Source organism: Chlamydotis macqueenii, chromosome 6 (genome assembly GCF_036417535.1).
Source record: "Chlamydotis macqueenii isolate bChlMac1 chromosome 6, bChlMac1.mat, whole genome shotgun sequence".
In the NCBI taxonomy this organism is placed as follows: domain Eukaryota; kingdom Metazoa; phylum Chordata; class Aves; order Otidiformes; family Otididae; genus Chlamydotis; species Chlamydotis macqueenii.
The window spans coordinates 255,274-275,766 of NC_141561.1; the positions used below are offsets into that span (position 1 = coordinate 255,274).

At 41.2% G+C, this 20,493-nt stretch overlaps 1 protein-coding gene across 13 annotated transcripts in view; it reads left to right on the forward strand.

The window, feature by feature from the left end:
- BAZ2B (bromodomain adjacent to zinc finger domain 2B) overlaps positions 1–20,493 on the forward strand; it is a 153,965-nt gene that overhangs the window by 27,424 nt on the left and 106,048 nt on the right. For 12 of the 13 annotated variants that reach the window (XM_086750532.1, XM_086750541.1, XM_086750535.1 and 9 more), the window contains exon 2: positions 14,931–14,977. The gene's annotated coding sequence lies outside the window, so the exon portion shown is untranslated. The remainder of the gene's footprint in view (positions 1–14,930; positions 14,978–20,493) is intronic. The other variant, XM_086750534.1, reaches the window with a different exon arrangement.

Below are 20,493 nucleotides of genomic sequence, written 5' to 3' on the forward strand. Positions count from 1 at the left end.
ACTACTACTGCAGTAGGTCTAAATTAACTTTCTAGTGTCACACAATATGCGTGGTCTTTTTCTCTCATGGTATCTCAGGCTCTAAATGGCAGGTGATTGGCAGGGCAGGTTTAGATTGGACATGAGGAAATTCTTCCCAGTGAGGGCAGTGAGGCGCTGGCACAGGTTGCCCAGAGGAGCTGCGGGTGCCCCGTCCCCGGCAGTGCCCAAGGCCGGGCCGGACGGGGCTGTGAGCGCCCTGGGCTGGTGGAAGGGGTCCCTGCCCGGGGCAGGGGCTGGGCTGGACGGGCTTTACGGTCCCTTCCAGCCCAGACCATTCTGTGGCTGTATGTGTGAGTCAATGAAAGAGAGATTGGTTAGTGTTTCAGCAAACCATATATTTAAGAATTTTTTCTTTTTTCCCCTGTCTGGGTAATTTTTAAGTATTGTGCGTATGTGTATATATATTGTACAAGTTGGATTAATTAGTTTTGCTATTAGGCAGGGCAATGTTTTTGTCATTGCTGTGAAAATACAGAGGCAAGATCTGATACAAAGGATGTTTAAATGTAGCTATACTTCATAACCAATTAATTTTCAATTTAATTTTGTTAAAGTGCTTTATCTTACAGCTGGTAATTGTTTTTATTAGAGAAGATACAGGCTGTTTCTGTTTGTCACATCAGAGGGAGCTCAAATTTTAGAGGTCTAGCTGCTTTGTTAAGGACCTGGGAAGACATTTACGTGGAAAGAAGTAGTTTCTTGTTAGTTTTCATAATACAACTCTTGATATTTGCATATGTACTTGATATAATTTAACTGCAAATCAAATCTATAATTCACACCTCATCTAATAATGTCTTACCAGATTTCAGTGGTGGAAGATGTAACAAAAGTGACTTACTGACCTTTTAAATACAATGTCTCAACTTTGTGCTGGCTGTGATAGTGAACAGATCCCTAATAAAGTTATCTGTATCCCAGGTGAGATTGGCAGAAATTAGAAGAACCTCAAACTGTTTGTATTGACAGTTCTAGTAACTATAATACTAATAACAACGCAAAGAATTGTCACCTAATTCCTGTACGCTTTCTCCCGTTTTCACTTGCATTGCATTTAGTTAGGTAACCTAATTTATTAATGTAAAAAAAAAAAAAAAAAAGAGTCTTTTCTTCTTCCTCATAGGCTTGGTTTTTTTTCCTCATTTTCTTCCCTTGACTGGCTTTTCATCCTTCCTTTTGTTCTTTTCCCTGCTATGTTTGTGTCTGTGTAATTATTGCTTTTTTAGTACTCCCTGAATCATGGAGAATACAGTGAAGTTTCATTTGTGACTGAGTTTTCTGGTTAAATGAGTAATACCCAAAAATACTACTGTATCTTTCTGGTAGACAGGAGCAGCTACATGAATGCTGAAATCTTGTCTTCCTGCTCCCTCTTTGTTTGCTAGAGCTTACAACATTGTAGAGCAAATATGTGGTCTCGAGGTAGTGGTCAGTCTTTAAAGGGAGGATGAAGATAAAGTCCCTCTTAATGCAGTAATACTCGAACTTTCTCTTCTTCAGCTCAACATAGATGTTAAAGGATGAAATGGTGCTTCCCCTTGCTGGAAGAAAAACTTAATTATTTCACATTTTTCTGTCATCTTTCACTGATGATGATGGCAGGAATCATAGAATAATAGAATAGTTTGGGTTGTAAAGGACCTTTAAAGCCCACCCAGCCCAGCCCCCCTGCCAGGAGCAGGGACATCCCCAACCACATCAGGTTGCTCAGAGCCCCGGCTAACCTGGCCTGGAATGTTTCCAGGGATGGGGCATCCACCGCCTCTCTGGGCAACCTGGGCCAGTGTCCCACCACCCTCAGTGTAAAAAATTTCTTCCTGATGTCTAATCTGAACCTACCTCCCTCTGTTTTAAAACCGTCCTCTCTGGTCCTCTCGCAACAGGCCCTGCTGAAGAGTCTCTCCCCACCTTTCCTGCAGCCCCCTTTAGGCACTGGAAGGCCACTCTGAGGTCTCCCCAAAGCCTCCTCTTCTCCAGGCTGAACAGCCCCAGCTCTCTCAGCCTGGCCTCACAGTAGAGGTGCTCCAGCCCTCTGATCGTCTTCGTGGCCTCCTCTGGACTCTCTCCAACAGGTCTGTGTCCTTCTTATGTTGGGGGCTCCAGAGCTGGATGCAGTAGTGCAGGTGGGGTCAGTATTCTCTTTCTACTGACTGTGTTGCATTCTTCAGTTTATACTGGCATGGTAGAGTTGCTGATCAACGTGTCTCCACTTGTTAGAGAATGGTCTTGACATCGTTCTTGTTTATCAAGTGTACGGAAGTGACACACAGGGGAGGGTATAAAAACGGCTGACACTTTTCAGTTGCAAGTGTGCTTGCTGATCCCTGTAAGTCCTGAGTCAGAGAAAAATTCTGTCACGTCTGTAGAATGTGGGAGTCCATGAAAACTAATTAAGTGGTGCAAAAACCTTTCTTCACTTTTAGACAAGCTTTGCCAAAAGATCATTTTATCACGCATCTGGAGTCTTGATCAAAATAACTAAACATGATGTAGACTTTTTTGTCATTGCTGACATCATTGCTTTCATCCATTGTAACATTGTAAGGTCCTGATGTGGGAAGGGTTCATGGCCTAACTGTGTCTGATGTGCTGACAGAGCTTTGGCAATCTGTGCAGCTTTTGTTTCTTCCAAAGGGATTTTTTTCTGTAGTAGCTGAGTCTAGGAATCTCACCTTGTCAAGCTGTGTGAAATGGTCAGCAATGTGAATAAAAACTCCATACCTCAGCATTCTGAACTTTTCCACTTTAACTTGAATTCTAATTCAGTGAGAGGATAGCGATGCTACAAAACTGGCATGTTTTGCAGACACGTTTTACCTAGAAAATGCAAGACGGACTTAGAAGTTGAATTATTTTTTAATGCTACTGAACTAAATAAAGCCTCGGATTGGTATTTAAGCTTTTGTGGCCTGTTGCACTGGAAGAGAAACAAGCACGAAGGAGTATCATAGAATGGTTTAGGTTGGAAGGGAACATAAAGATAATCTAGTTGCAACTCCTCTGGCATGGGCAGGGATACCTTCCATCAGACCAGGTTGCTCAAAGCCCCATCCAGCCTGACCTTGAACACTTGCGGGAAGAGGATGTCCACAGCTTCTTTGAGCAACGTGGGCCAGTGCCTCGCCACTCTCACAGTGAAGAATTTCTTCCTTATGTCTAATCTAAACCTGCTCTCTTCCAGTTTAAAGCCATTAACCCTTGTCCTATCACTATATGCTCTTTTCAGAACTCTGTCTCTAACTTTCCTGTAGGCCCCCTTTAGGCACTGGAAGGCTGCTCTAAGGTCTCCCTGGAGCTTCCTCTTCTCCAGGCTGAACAGCCCCAGCTCTCTCAGCCTGTCCTCACAGGAGAGGTGCTCCAGCCCTCTGATCATCTGCGTGGTCCTCCTCTGGACCCTCTCCGATAGGTCCATGTCCTTCTGATGTTGGGGGCTCCGGAGATGGACACAGTACTACAGGTGGGGTCTCATGAGAGCAGAGTAGAGGGGCAGAATCACTTCCCTTGACCTGCTGGTCATGCTGCTTTGGATGCAGCTGAGGATGCGGTTGGCTTTCCAGGCTGCAGGCGCACATTGCTGGCTCATGTTGAGTTTCTCATCATCTGACACTCCCAAGTCCTTCTCGTCAGGGCTGCTCTCGATCCATTCTGCGCTCAGCCTGGATTTGTGTCTGGGATTGCCCCGACCCAGGTGCAGGACCTTGCACTTGACCTGGTTGAGCTTCATGAGGTTGGCACAGGCCCACCTCTCCAGCCTGTCAAGGTCCCTCTGGATGGCATCCCTCCCCTCCAGCGTGTCAGCCACACCACACAGCTTGGTGTCATCGGTGAACTTGCTGGGGGTGCACTCTATCCCACTGTCTGTGTTGCTGACAAATATGTTAAACAGGGCCAGTCCCAGTACGGACCCCTCAGGAACGCTGCTCATTATTGGTCTCCACCTGGACGTTGAGCTGTTGACAACCACTCTCTGAGTGCGGCCGTCCAGCCAATTCCTTATCCACCAAGTGGTCCATCCATCAAACCCATGTCTCTCCAGTTTAGAGGGAAGGATGTCGTGCGGGACAGTGTCAAATGCCTTTTTAACAAGTCTACATCTAGGTAGATGACTTCAATTGCTGTTCCCTTATTCACCAATGCTGTAACCCTGTTGTAGAAGGCCACCAGATTTATCAGGCATGATTTGCCCTTAGTGAAGCCATGTTGATTGTCAACCTGTCACCTCCTTATTTTCCATGTTCTTTAGCATAGTTTGCAGAAGGAAGACTGTCGCCCAGTCCCTGCCTTTGCCTTCTGCATCTTGGGCAATGTGGCTGGAGCACTTGCTGGTGAAGACCAAGGCAAAAAAGTCATTAAGCAGCTCAGCCTTCTCCATGTCCCAGGTCACCAGGTCTCCATTTCATTCTGGGGAGAGCCCAGGGTTTTCCTAGTCTTCCTATCATCCCCGACATCCTTATAGAAGCCTTCCTTGTTGTCCTTGATGTCCTTGGCCAGATTTAACTCTGTCAGGGCTTTAGCTTTCCTAACCTGATCTCTGGCGGCTCGCGCGATCTCTCTGTGTTCCTCCCAGGCTGCCTGTCCTTGCTTCCACCCTCTGCAAGCTCCCTTTTTGTGTTTGAGTTGGTTCAGGAGCTCCTTGTTCATCCATGCGGGTCTCTTGGTGTTCTTGCCGGACTTTGTTGGGATGCATCGCTCCTCAGCTTGGAGGGGGTGATCCTGGAATATTAACAAACTTTCTTGGGCCCCTCTTCTCTCTAGGGCTTTATCCCATGATACTTTGCCCAGTAAATCCCTGAAGAGGCCAAAGTCTGCTCTCCTGAAGTCTAGGGTAGAGTGCTTGCCGTGTACCCTCCTCGCTGCCCTAAGGTTCTTAAATTCCACCATTTCATGGTCACTGCAGCCAGGGCTGCCCTTGAGCTTCATGTTCCCCACCAGCCCCTCCTTGTTGGTGAGAACAAGGTCCAGCATAACACCTCTTTGTTCTTTGTAGAGTGTGTATAGAGATTTTCAGTGTTTGGAAATCAGATTATGTTAAATTGGTCCTGTATGAGAATTAATAATATTTAGGAATATTTGAAAATGGTCAATTAAATTTAAATTAATGAAGATTTAGGAGGAAGGATAGCAGTTCAGATAATAGTAAGGACTGTGTCTAGAAGATGTTTACTTGGTCCTGACCAGACAGTCTTGCGTCAGGGGAGGTTTAGATCCGATATTAGGAAAAAATTCTTCACTGAAAGGGTTATTGAACACTGGAACAGGGTGCCCACGGAGTGGTTCAGTCACTGTCTCCGGAGGCATTTAAAAGGTATGTAGATACGGCACTTAGGGACATGGTTTAGTGGTGGACTCCATCTTTAAAGGTCTTTACCAATCTAAATGATTCTATGATGCTATGCGAGTGGGTCCCTGTACCCAGAGAATTTAATATGAGAGAAGTCTCCATGTGCATGGTTCAAATTACCCAAATAAAAGAATGAAGAAGAATTGAGGGCTAGAAGCCTCAGTCTTGGGTTTTGGGGCGGGTTCATAGTGTGTGCAGTGTTCTAGCAGTTTACTCCTTGGTTTCCTGCACAACAGAGAGGTGTAGTCTGCCCACTGAAGCAAGCAGGGACTGAAATTGATTAAGAATTTGGGGGGAATAGAAGTTACAGGGTTTTTTGGTCCTTTGAAATACTCAATGGAATGAAGAATATACAGCTGCAAATGAGTGTAAGAAACCAGATGCTGTTAAAGAATTTTTTTGTCTCAAGCTAAAATTAAGAGACTCAGTGGAACTTGGTAGCATTGAAGACAGTTTAGTGTGGCATTTTTTCACCCCCACCCCTCAAAATTGCGTTGTTCCATTCAGAGGGTACAGCAAGAGCTGTAAGGAGCTTAAACCAGTAAACAGTTCTGCATGGCAGCAGACAAGGGTGTGACTGCTGTATCCTTAATATAGCTGAGGCTTTTTGTGCGATGGCTTTAATGACTCCCTTACATCACTGTTGTGTTGGGAATGTCCTGATAAGGCCTCGTCTGGAATACAGGTGTGTTTCCATCCTGTTCCAGAAGTATTATTCCTGTTCAAGAAACTTGAAACTAAAATAGGTGAGAAGAGCATTCACTAGGATTCTGAGGGTGATTTGGAGAGTTGCAGAAGGATTTGAAATAACTTGGACTGGTTTAGTTTAATGAAATTGAAAACAGAGCTTGCATACTCCGTCCCTATGGGCCACAAACTCCAAGAAAAACAGTGTAAAGAACACAACAATTGTAGGATTCAAACAAATAGGGTTAAGCTGATAAGGAACAATTTTAGGCAGAAAACCTGAGAAACATCAAGATGGGAGAAGGAAGCCAAATTTAAGATGGCATTTGATCCATTATGAGAAGGACTGCATGATGTGGGATAGGAAGGAAGTGTGGATTTGATCCTTTAATATTAGTGCACTGGTTTATAGAAGGGGACAGGGGAAGAATATCAAGCAGGCAATACCCAACTACGTAAGTCTTGAACCCAGACTCTTAGGGAAGACATTTGATTTCTAGTACGTCAGTATTCCTCGTACTGACTGATGCCCAGTCTTTGCTAGCACTAATATGCACGTTGCTGAAATCTGCTGCTGAAATACTACTGAACTGCTACTGAATTATCCGTTTACAGAATCATAAGAGATAATTCTGCTATGGCAGATTAAAAATTTTCTGAAGCTATACCATCTATTTGCGCAAAGCTTTATATTGTTTACTGTCACAGTAGAGATGTTTTTGGTCAATCTTGTGTTCTAAATTCATAGTTTGAATTACTGGTTCTCCACACGAGTTCATCAAAGAAGATGAAAGCCTTTTAAAAAATATTACTAGAAATATGTGGTTTTTTAGTCAGCTTACTTTCCTAAACCTGTATATTTTAGGGACTTGACTTTTCTTTTCTGTTCCTTTGGACTAGTCCAGTAGAAAGCTTTTCCAAGAAGCAGATTTTCATGTGTTAGTCTTTAATAGGTATTAATGACTTTTCTGCTAAGACTTTTAAAAGTACTAGTAATGGCATATCTTGTCTATTTTTTAAAGACATACTTATCTTTTGTGGTATGTTTGGGTTGGAGGAAGAAGCAAATTGCAGTCAAGAAGGAAAATGTCTTGCCTCATGACTTTATGAAAATGGTGCAGGTTTTGCTGCATTCTGCAGTGCTTTCAGATTCCAAGTTGTAACTTAATTGAGAAGATGCTGTTGCCAGAATGTAAACCAGTTAATCTAGTCTTGCTTAAAAAAAACACCTTGCAAAGTGATAACAGTAACAAAGGTGGGAATTCACCCCACCCTGTCTTCCCACTTAAGTAAAACCTCAATTAGCTCCATCTATACACTAATATTAAGCACAGAAACTTCCTTATTCTTTACTTTGTACACAATATGGAAATAATGCAAGAAAAAAGATTAGGTTACATTAACATTGCATAGATAATAATGAAATTTGGGGAAAAAAAAATCTTTCCACATTACCTGTGCCATTCTTGCAGTGAGAAGCAATTATTACACTTGTGTGTCTGTGCAGCGCAGTGCAGCCAGTGACACACTTTGCCCATGCTCGGTTGATACTGGGAAATAAAAACATTTTTAAAAGTTGACAATTTTCTCTTCAGGCACTCTTACTTTTCCTTTTCTTTCTGTTCTTTTAAATATTGACTTCCACCTATGTCCATTATGTGTGGAATATCGGTTGTTTCTGGCCTGTTATTCTCCAGTTGCATTAGGATTTTGTTTGCATTTGAGGATACTTTGGTTTTTGCTTTGTAATAATTACTTCTAAAAAATAAACCACAATAAAATGCTTTGCTGTTGGGTGTAAGTACTAAAAGGGAGAAGAAGAAACTAATAGGAAGAAGTTCTGTTACTGCACAATTAAATGGTAAATCCTGAGTTAACCATGTTTGTGTGTATACGCCATTGTGTCAAGGAAGAGAATGTTTAGTCTGAAACAATATTCTTTGGTCCTTTTTAATATATTTTTTTTAGTTGGACAGAGCAGTTAGTATTACAATTTGGCATGCACTTAAGGAAATTACATCTTAGCTGTTGAGTTTTAGCTTAGTTTTCCACTTAATAAAGTATTTGTGTACCTAAGGCACCTTTTACTCTGTACTTTGGACACTGGGGCCAAAACCGATCTGTGTGCTTTAATCAGAAGAAAAATACGGAAGTATGTAAGGAACATACTTATAAAAAAGTTGATATTTCCTCTGGTTTTAGTTTCAAAATTCTCATACTTCAGTGTTGTTACATGTATCTGCAGCAAGTAGTATGAATTTTCAAGCCTCACAATCAGTTCTCTTAGTCCTGCTTTCCCTAGTTTTGCCCCATAAATAAAAGTTTACTATTTTTGTAGATAATTGTTTGTGCTGGGTGTTTTTTTCTTCTATAGTTTATTTCTAAAACCTTCAGTAAATACAGAAATTTGGATTCTTCTTTGAGCTTACTTTTGAAAAAAGACTTTGTATGTTCATTTTATACACATAGTGCAAACCCCGACATGGTCAGCTAGTGCAGGTTCCATTTTGAGTAAAGCAAACATGAGGATTGACTGTGGAGGAAGTAACAATCAGAGTCACGTTTGCCACGATAGATGTGCCTTTTAGGCGTTAGCTGATACATGCTGCTGATGGAGTCGGACCTGTCGATAAGTTGTAAAGTGAGTGGCGGAAGTTTGTGATGGGCAGCTATAAGGTATGAGGTAGTCAAACCCCACAGCTATCCAAAGGATGTGCTGTTACTTCCACCTGAATACTTACCTTTATTTTGGCCGTCTAGTCCATTCTGGTTGCGGTGATCAAAACTCTTCCTTTTCCTGACAGAAGTTTAAAAAATCTAGAGTCAGTACTGCTTCCATTGAATTATGATTTTCTGTTGTGGCTCGTTGGGTCTTGTGCTGGATGTTGCTATAAGGGGCAGTCCCGCAGCTGCCTCCTGCCCCTGTTTTGCACTGGACTGTACGCTCGCTGGGCTGAGTGAGGAGCGAGGTGGATTGATCTGTTGGAAGATGTCTCTGTGTGTGTAGATGGACTGCAGGTTGCTTTACCTCAGTACATCTTAATCCCTGTTAGAACTGGCTGTTGAAGAGCAGGATTACTGAGCTGCTGAGCATGGGACTAGTAAATTCAGACCGATTTTGATAATGTCAGAGTAGAGGGTTTGTTTAGAAGGAGTTGCAGCCAGAAGCAATGGGATGGGAAGGAGAAAAGCAGTATTTTAACCTGAAGTACTGTCAAATAAAAATTTATAAACGAGTAAGGGAATAATTTTGAAAAAGGTAGAATGTGTTTCCTGAAAACTTGTACCAAACTGTGGGGAGCTAACCTGTTGGCAATGAAAGCAGCCCGCACGGCACCCTGAGCCAGCTTTGGACTGGCTGACGCACGTGTTGCTAGCGGTGTAGAGGCCGTAGTATGCAGCTGCGCACGGGCTGAAGAGAAAAGCTTGAAAATTAACTGCACTGTGGTGTGTGCTGTAAGAAGATAGTTGCATTGTTTCGCCTAACCTTGGCTTAAAACGAGTTAAATGGTCATAGTGAGGACTGTAGTGTGGCTATATCCTGTTTACAGGTAGAGTCTTTTGCCTCTGAGAATCTGCCGAGTGGTGTGGTAGATCTATTTCGTTTTTACCCTTGATTGTGAGAGTTAGATGTCTCCTACAATTAAATTTTATACAAAGCAGCCTGAACACTGGGTGCATGATAGTCCAGTTGAAGCTTATAGGGTACAGATTGTATGGGTTTCACGATGCCCCCCTCTATCTGCATTTCTTACGTTGTCTTACTTAATGTTATTTGTGATATTGAGGTCCTCCACCTTTTCTGCGCTGCTTCCTCATGTTTTTGTTTATAATATGCAAATGTCCAGTTAGGTCTTGGAACGTTAACAAAAAACTATCCTACTACTGACTGCTACTTCCCTTTAGGAAGAAGCGCACAACTGTATTTGCTTGGAGGGTGAAGAGGAATTTCTCTCAAGAAAAGCGGGTTTATTATTTACAGTTTTCCAAGACAAAGTGTGAAATATTCTCACCGCTGATAATAATCTTTTCAACTCTCTTGGGAGCACCAAATACGAAGTGTTTGAAAAAGGGGAAAATAAGTATTCTGCTTCTTGTGTAATATTCAAATAATTCTAAAAGTCAAGTCAAACTAGTTCAATATGTGATATGTGTATGCCTGACACACACGTGAAATGTATGTGCGATAGTAAATGTAAAGTTCCCCTGTGTTTAAAGTAAAATAATGATTACAGTTACAAACATATCTTTTCTGCAACTGCTGTGAAGGGAGAAGAGGAACGTTATTTTTGTTACCGTGTTACAGGGAAGGAAATGTCACTACTGAAACGGACAGTGTGTGGCTGGGCTTTGCCAAGGTAATGAAGGGGGATAGGTTCAGAAGTCCTACAGAAGCTGAATAGAAACCAAGTGAATAAATGACACCTGGTGAGGCAACTTTTAAGCCATTGTGCTTTCGTGATGATATGTTTAAGGAAATACTGTAACCGTTGTGGAACGAAATGTGTATTTAAAACCAAAAAGAAGAGTTTCAAAGTAGTGGAGCAATTAATGCATTTTATATAACTTTTTTTTTTTTAATCTTGTGATGGAAATACAAAACATACTTGAAGCCTAAATTACACTGTTAAATCCTGGGACTTTGAGTTTTTGACTGGTGTCTATCTTGTTTAAAAAACAAAAAAGGTTTCATGGAGCTTTTTTAAGAATAAAAGAAATAACTGGGAAGATTAGCTATGTCTATATGAAAATGCGATTATCTTTAAGAGAAATTCAGAAGGCAAATTCTAATCTATTCCAACATGTGAACTTGTAATATTTTTTTGATACTGGAGAAGGTGGGGTGTGATGGTAGGGTGGTCTTCAACATGTAAGTTTCTTTTCCCTTTCAAAGGGAAAATTGCTATGCCTGTTGCAGAGGTCTTGCACCATTTATTTACTGACTGTGCTAAGTGCTGCTAATGTATTGAGGGGAGCTTTCTACAGCAAGTGGATAAAACTCTGAACAATGGAACCTTTAGTCTTTGGAAAGAGAATAAACAGCCTCAGTAATAAAAGACCATGCATTAAATGTGCTCTTCTTTATTCATGAAGAATGGACAATGGTCATTGATTAACTTGGTGATTTGTTTATTGTAAATGTGTACAGCATATGGAAGAATGAACCGGGGCTGTATGTGATGCATTTTGTACATGTTGCATTGTATTTGCATTTGTTTGTTTACTTGAGGAAGAAGTGAGAAGTTAGGTATGATCTTACGGAAATATAATAGAATACTCTCTCCTTAAAAACTGGTTTTATTTGTTCTGGTTTAAAGCAGTTCTGTGAAGATGCACTTTCTTCCCCCTTGGAGAGTATTAGATACACAGGACATCTGTCAGTCAGTTGTGTGTGATACAAAATAGTCCAACTGAAGTTAATTTTGGCTTATCAAAAGATAGTAGCTAAGTTTGTATATGTCTAGCCAGTTTTACTTTCCCAATCTGTAAAATTGTTGGATTTGGATCTTCGCTAAAATCTTGACTATGTGCAGTTGACACTGCTGGGGAGGAAGAACATTTGACCGCTGCATTAGATTAATTACACTAGTACTAATTTTATTACCTGTAATTATGAGTGTACTGCTAAAATTTTCCTGCTGAATACAGACTTTTTATTTAGCCTGATGGAAGTACGTGGTACTTATTTGTTTATGCTCGGTGATTTGCATAATACCATATGATATTTTAATGGAGGGCTAGTCTCCTGTATTTCGGTTGAGTACTTCAAGAAGGGGATTAAGAAATTGCCCTATTTGCATACCCCAGCACCCCTGGTGATATTGCACAATTGCCTGTTTTCTGGTGCTGCCTTTTCGCCCTCAGATCTCTTGGATGTTTCCTGACCCCTCTGCTCATCTATCTAAAACCTCTGATTTTGTATTCTGTTGCCCCTTTCCAAGTTAAGATTTGACCACCCTCCTACCCACTACTTCCCTCAGGTGCAATCAACTTTGTTCCTCAACTGTCTGTGGAAGGGTACTCGCCTCGTAGCTCACATAAGTACACAGGTGTTCAAGACAGGAATAGTCATGGGCCATCACCTCTAATAACGTGTACCAGAGCGTAGAAGGCTGAAAGTTTACACAGGCAGCAGATATTGAGGTCTTCTATGAGTTTTGAAGGTGGATTGAAATTATTACACCATTTGAGATTGGAGACTGACTTTAGTAGGTCTTCAGTCAAAGAAAAATAAGAAAATACTACCTGGAGTAGTTTCTGTGGTACGAAGCAGTGAGATAGCTTCAGACAGTATGAAGTGATTTTGCTTATGCATGTGGCTGATGTTGAAATTTTTTCCTTTGAGAATAATTCTTAATGTGTGTAGCCCTTAAAGTATTGGAGCGATAGTAAAGCCTGTTTTTAAAAGCGTTACCTATTTTTACTTGCAGTCATGTAGTCTTTTGTATTACAATTTCTTAAGTACCTATTCAAATTTATTGCAGAAACTTATTTTTTTTTAAACAGTTTTTGTGTTTCTAGTAAACTTGCAGAGGATTTTCCAAGTAGTAACCCTTTTCATGTATTAAGGATACAGAAGAGACGAAGAAAGCCCCCCTCTCTCCTCGGTTTACACAGTTCCATGCAGTCAGAGCAAGCGAAGTATAGAGGAGAAGCCAGCAGCTGGTAAAGGAGATGTGTTGAAGCAGCAGATTGTCAGAGAGCATCAGGCTGAATCTACTAGTCAAGATTTCCTCCCAGTCTTCTCTTTTGGAAATGTTTTTAACCTGAGGAAACAAGTAGGCTGTTTTCCAATGCAGCTGGATCCTTAGGGATCTGAGTAACTTTTCCATAGAGAAGACTTTTCTTCTTACTGGACGGTATTCAGGGCTGAGGAAGCTGTGACTGTGCTGTGTGCTCGGCCTGCTGCTAAAATAGTTGGTTATCGTTCCTTGCAGATGGCAAGCTGGGACTTTTAAGAGCTGCTTTCACTATCCTCCTCTCTGTTGAATCTCTACCATATGTTCCAAGATTCAAGTTTCGGTGGACTGTTCGGTGTCTTCAGGGCTGATAGCAAACCCAGAACTTAGCAATGCCGGAGATATGGATGTAGTCAGAATTAGAATGTATGTGCAAAATTAGAGCAAGACAGCAAGTACTTGAGCTTCAGCTAATACAGGAAGCACCAAGTGTCCGACTGAGAAGAAGAAATATGACTTTGTTTTCTGCTTTCTGAAGGACAGTTCGAGGTTCTGGTCAGCCAACAGGGTGGTTGAGAGAGTAGCAAAATACATACTTTATTAAGCTTCTGCCCTCAAATACTTTGCTCTCACTTTTAAAATGGTGTGGTTGTTGTGTCCTGTCTCCTTCCATCACTTCTCATTCTTGTTTCTGGTCTATTAGATTGGAGTGTTTTTGGTGTTGTCAAAGTATGGCGGTAGGGTAGAGAAGGGAAACAGTCATGTTTTGCTTTCTCATTGGGAGAATAAACGTAATTACTTTCCTGTGTAGGTCGATGATGTTGCCACTGACTGTTAGGAGGAACAGTTTGTTCCAGGCTATCCTTTGACAAGGGGAAAAAAGTACTTATTGTTTTCCAGGCAGGCCCTGGAGTGAAGTTTGACAGCAGTGTCCATAACAAACAAAAAAACCCAATTGTTAGTGTTAATGCCCACACGATTACAGGTTGTAATTTAAAATTAAATTTAAAAAACTGTGGCTGTTGTTGTAATTACCTACGTAGATTTAAATTGTTACTTAGGTTACCAAACTCTGTAAAAGAAGTTCTTGCTCCTGCAGATAGCTGAAGTTTTGTTTGTGTGAGTTTATTAGTATGTTTTCTTGACTGTGCCAGTCTGAGATAGGCCAGCTTTATACTCCCGTCACTGTGATGCTGTAGAAGAAATTGTAGATTGAAAAGGTCCATTTTCCTGCGCATTTGTTTTGTAAAAAAAGTGTTCAGCGTAAAATAAAAGCCTCAAATGAACCGACAACAGAAACTCCTGAAATGTTCTTTTACCCTAACATTTTTTTTGATATGTAGGCAGTTAGATGTATTTGCTCAGTTAGAATTGTCTCAGTGTAGCTGAAGAGAATATGTACAAGCTTTGTATAGTGAGTGCATGTTTCATGCTACAGAAAATTGTTTTTAAGATTGAACTGTAAAATTTCACTAACTCTTTAATAGTATTCAGTGAAAAAAAATTATTGTAAAACCCCAACATTTTCCTGAAATGATTATATTTCAAATGTTGCATCTATTATGCTGTTTCCTATTTCCTGTACAGTGTGTATGAAATACGTGTTTAGAAAAACTTTATCTACTCGGGGCAAAAAAATAATCTGGGAAGAAAGCAAACCAACCAAGTGTTCAATATGTGTAGGTTTTATACTGACATAGAGATGCTTCTGAATTCTCATAGCATGAGGAGAATTTGAAATCCTCATGCTAGAGAGCATCAGTAATGGAGTGAAACATTAGTTTTGTATAAACAAAATTGAAAACTCCCATTGATTTCCACGAGGCTAGAATTCTTTTTGCATTTTAGCAGAAAGGTTCCATTGACTTAATTGTGTACATCAAAGTGGGACACATTGCACTGTATCACTCAATTTAGTAAGGGTAAAATGGGTATATGTATTTAAACAGCTAATTGCAAACAAAAAAGTGTGATACATAACATTTGGCTTAAACTGTTTTTGTTTTAATGGCTTCATATCTGGCTGTGGCACACAACTGTTCTCAGTACACTAGAAATACTTCAAATGTGGCGGGTTTTTTTGAGAAATTTTAGTGTTCTGTTTGATGTGTCTGTCTTTGTCCTTGTAAAAGTTACTTGATGAAAGGATGACTCAGCTGATCATTGTTTTCTGTTTGCAGGTTGCAAAACAGCAATGTCACAGAACTGACCACATTCATCACAGTAAGTAAGCTGTAGCAATAAGCATGAATCATACAGGGAAAAGGAAAATGTTAAGTGTTTTATGGCTTAGTGCTAAGTTCTCCATCCAGGTCCTGATTGCAGCAAGACGTTAAGCATGGTCTTAACTTTTGTAGTTCAGCCCCGATCGGTACCAGACTACGACAATTATTTTGGCGCCCAACGTGGGGCTCAAGGAATTTGAGATAAGGAGTGAGTTTAATTGGGAGCGGTAACGGGCAAAACAGGGACTGAACTCGACAAAAGAGTGAAATGATTATGGGGAATTTATGTTCTGATTGTGGTGAAGGGATAAGTGTTGAATTGTTTGTTAATTGTCTACCCACTGTTGGTGTTGTGAGGATATTATTTTGATTTTGGTGCAGGAAATTTTTTTTTCCTTCCGTTGATACGTGTGTATTTTACTTAAAATACTTAAATATGTAATTCGTAGAGGTGAGGGGTGGAATGTTCTGGTTTTGTTTAGTAAGGGGGGGGGGTCTAAGGTGGCAGCTTCTGTAGGAAACTGCTAGAAGTCGCTCCCCTTTGTCCAGTGGACTCGGCTGGGCCTAGGGTGGACCCGCTGCTGACCAAGGCCGAGCCAATTGGTAGCAGAATGTCCCGTGATAACGCCTCTGTGATAACGTATTTAAGAAGGGGAAAACAGGAAAAAGAGGGGGAGAAGATGTGAAGTAGCTGAGCCGGGGGCAGAGAGGGGGAGGCGCGAGCCTTGTGGGCCTTGCAGGCCTCACCCTCTGGCCTCTCGCCAGGCGGCCGACTGGGCCCAACTCGGCCCGGCCTGGCTGCAAGAAGTGGAGAGGAGATGAGAAGTGAATAAGATGTAAAAAAAGATCCTGAGAGACATCTACCAGCCTGTTGTGAGGAACGGCTGCAGACGCCAAGGTCAGTGAAGGAGGAGGGGGAGGAGTAATGCGTCTCCTGGCCAAGATTCCCCTGCAGCCTGTGGTGACGACCGTGGTGGAGCAGGTTGTCCCCCTGCAGCCCATGGAGGTCCACGGAGGGGCAGAGATCCACCTGCAGCCTGTGGAGGACCCCAAGCCGGGGGAGGTGAATGCCTGAAGGAGGCTGTGGCCCGTGGAGGGCCCGCTGGGACAGCTGTTCTAGAGGGACTGCACCCCGTGGAAGAGATGACCCACGCCGGAGCAGTTTCACGGAGGACTGTGGCCCGTGGGAGGGACCCCACAACGGAGCAGAGGAGGAATGTGAGGAGTTCTTCCCCCGACGATGAAGCAGTGGCATGAAACAACATGTGATGAACTGACCGCGACCCCCATTCCCTCTTCCCCCCTGTGCCGCTCGGGAGGGGAAGGTAGTAGAGATAATGTTAAGCCCGGGAAGAGGGAGGGGTGGGGTGAGGTTATCTTGTTCCCTGTCTCATTCTCCTGCTAGTTTTAGAAATAAATGAATAGTTTTCCCCAAGTCGAGTCTGCTTTGCCGTAACAGTAACTTTAAGGATTTCTCCCTGTCCTTATCTCAAACCTCGAGCCGTTTTTCTTATATCATCTCTCCCTGTTCTGTGGGAGGGTGGGGGGAGCGAGAGAGAGACTGTGTAGTCTGGTCCCGATCGGGGCTGAACTACGACATTAACTAAGACTTTAGATTATTAGTCCACATGTGGAATTACATTTGCAACTTCAGGCTCCACTGTTGAGTAGATCTTTAACAATTAATGTCCATGATAACACTGTTTTCATTCTTCCTGGATTTCTTTATATGTTGACTTGAAATATAAATGTGATGGAATGTAATTTTATTGTGTCTCACATTTTTAATATACCATTAGTAGTACTGATGCCTGACATTACACAGTTTAGGTAGTATTTTGCAGGAATTAAGAGATTGTGCTGAGGGTTTTGATTCCCAAATGAAATTTAGCAACTTTGAAAACTTTTGAATTCTCAGAGAATGTGAGATACTTCGTTACGTGATGAGCATGAATTATCTTGTTTTGTTACATATAGTTTACTAGACTGTTAGGAAATAAAGAATTTTGCATTCACATGAATTTGCTTGCTTTTTTCCAGGATAACTGAAGAAAAAAAAGTGTTTGTGTCTTACTCCAGTACTTTGCTTTAAATAAAGTTACCAGTGAAAACTAAAACACATAGAGATTTAAACAGAACGCCTGAGTGGCTTTGCTTAGCTCACAGACGCAACTTTCAGGCACACCTTTTAACTTTTATTGTACTTAACTGTCTGTCAGGTACATAAAGTAAGAGCAGAAAATCTGAAATAGATTTTAAATTATTTTTCAAGTTTATTATTTTGAAGCTCATCATATTAACCATAGTAATTCTTCATACATTGTGGTAATATACCCTGAAAATAGCAAATAACATACTTTAATTTGTAAAGACATGTTGTAAATTCGTGTCCAGTAATGAGATTTGTTGGTTAACAAGAGCCTTGTTTAGATCCCAGACACAATATTGTGTGATACTGTGGAGTTTTATGTTTCAGTAGTGACCTTCGTGCCGCCATCCCAGAGGTAACTTTATGATCAATAAAGATAAAATTTACACTTACGATAGTGGAAAAAAACGTGAAATGAATGATTTTTGTATGCTGATTAAAATTATTTTTAAGATTAAATTTAAAAGACTCAGAAGTACTTTTTTTACCGTTGCACACTTTCTGTACAATGTGGAAAGAATCATAGAATCATAGAACGGTTAGGGTTGGAAGGGACCTTCAAAGGTCATCTAGTCCAACCCCCCTGCAAGGAGCAGGGACATCCCTGACTAGATCAGGTTGCTCAGAGCCTCATCCAGCCTGGCCTTGAACGTTTCCAGGGATGGGGCACCCACCGCCTCTCTGGGCAACCTGTTCCAGTGTTCTATAACTCGCATCGTAAAAAATTTTTTCCTAATATCCAATCTAAATCTACCCCCCACTATTTTAAAACCATTACCTCTTGTCCTATCGCAACAGGCCCTACTGAACAGCCTTTCCCCATCTTTCTTGTAGGCCCCCTTGAGGTATTGGAAGACCGCTCTCAGGTCTCCCCGGAGCCTCCTCTTCTCCAGGCTGAACAGCCCCAACTCTCTCAGCCTGTCCTCATAAGAGATGCTGTTAAAACCACTACATGTAACTTAATTCAGTATTTCTGGGAATGGTGATAGCACCAACATCTGCTGAATTCGAAGAACGAATAGGTTCACGTGGAGAGAGCACATCTATTAAGTAGGAGGGATCAAGGGAATTAAAGGGGAGAAGAACAGTTTTCTAGTAAGCCTATAGCTTAGCAGGCAGTGATCTGACAGCAGATAAGAGCGGGAGGTAAGACAGCGGGCTATTTTGAAGTGAGGAGCAGCAATCTGAAGCAGTATATTTTTTTAAAGAAAGCAGAACTAGGAAAGTCATTAAGTAATTCTGAGAGAGGGTCCAGAGGAGGCCACGCAGATGCTGAGAGGGCTGGAGCAGCTCTGCTGTGAGGCCAGGCTGGGAGAGCTGGGGCTGTTCAGCCTGGAGAAGAGGAGGCTCCGGGGAGAGCTGAGAGCGGCTCCCAGTGCCTAAAGGGGGCTGCAGGAAAGGTGGGGAGAGACTCGTCAGCAGGGCCTGTTACGATAGGACGAGGGGTAACGGTTTTAACTGAAAGAAGGTAAATTTAGATTGGACATTGAGTATTTTTAACTGTGAGGGCGGTGAGGCACTGTAAGAGGCTGCCCGGAGAAGCAGTGGGTGCCCCCAGGTTGGATGGGTCTCAGAGGAACTTGACCTAGTGAAAGGTGTCCCTGCCCAGGGCAGGGAGGATTGGACTGGACTATCTTTGAAGGTCCCTTCCAAACCACACCATTCGGTGATTCTATGACAGCATGTTCATTACTTGTAGTAACAGTTTTTGAAAAGTAGCAGTTTGGTTTTTGACAGCATAGGTGGGTGTACATTTGGCAAGCTTAGGAAAAACATAAAAGCTTCCACAACAGCCTGTCCCCAAAAGAATGTGAGAATTTACTTCCTTCATACATGTGTAACACATGCAGATTTATTTTTATCTTTACTTCAGTGTAGTGATAAAAATTAGCATTGACTAAGAAACTAAAAATAATATGATTTTAACAGATGAATGTGCTTATGGTAATTATACAGACGGTAAATAAAAGTCAGAAGGCAATTACACCTTTTTCTACTTATTTTTCGTGGTTATTTTTAGAAAATTGTCTCATTAAAAACTGAAATAAAAGTAGTTTATTGCTTGCTCTATGTTGCTGGTCTGTCTGCAGATGTGGTCAGTGTGTGTATACGTGTGCTTGTATGTGTATGTTTAGATTTATTTATCAAGGGAAACAAATCAACATCCTAGGTAAAACAGTTATGGAAGTAAAATTACAAAATAACTGAAAATTTCAGGGAAAGAATTAATTAACTGCGTATTTTTCTGCAGAAAACCTAGTTTTATTACACTTTTCTTTTCAACTTGGAGGCTACATTTGGTATGTTGTATTTCGTGGTAGGAAGGTAGTTTAAAAAAACAAAACCAAAAAAGCCCGCGCTACTGATACAACTTCTGTAACAGTTACTCCCAGCTGTTTCAGTGCTGCTGGTGTAGACCAGATTTGATAATGGTTATTTGCTGAAAGGGTTAAGGAGCAGATTTCGATTATCTATTGTCAATCCATAATTAGCATCTGTTAGTAGGAACAAATGGTTTATTAAGCTTTACTGTACAGATGGCAGCTGGAGGAGCTCAGATATAAATTGAATTTTTGGTAGGATCAGTATATTGTTAAGACCAGCTGCTTTTATATTTGCAATAGCAGTGATTTGTTTGGAGAGAAAAGTGTTTTTATTGTTCACAGTTACTTCAAAAGTTTTAATATTCAGAAATCCTTCCAAGTACCTGTGATTAGATAAGTGTTTTCACTTTGTTTACTTTGGCTTGCTTACAGAAAGAAGTGTTCTTCACATTTAAATACAAAGCTTTGCCCACTTATAGGAAATGAGAAATATTCTAATTAAATTTCAGAGTCTTCTCTGTAATTTAGATGTTTAGGTTAAGAAGACATTTCTAGTCAACTATTGAAAAGATAATTTTCCATAGGAAGGATGATGCAACCTTATCTTTCGACTCCAAGTCTTCAGAGACTTTTCTGCTGGTAGGTAGTTTAAGTATTGTGTTCCCGTTTCAGCTAGAAAGCTGCTTTTACTAGGAATTCTCCAATTTACCCCAGGAAAGCTCCAAAAAGTGTAGTGTGGGTAAGAGTTACAAGTTGAAGGAGGGAGGCGTGTTGTACATGTTTTTTTTTTTTTTACTGTTATGGGAATTCATAATATTGTTGCAAATTTGATATTTTATTATATTCTTAAAGTCTTAAAAACCCATAGGCAAAACTAAATTGGGTTTATTTAATTTTTTTTTTTCTGATTTTAAGGTAAGTAGCAAATTCTGTGGTACTAAGTTGAAATAGTGGAATCTAAAGAGTCAAAAGAGAGCAGGCAACTAGGGTCCTTAAATAAACAATGAGAGTTCTTTTATTTCTAACTTGGAAACTGGAAGAGCGT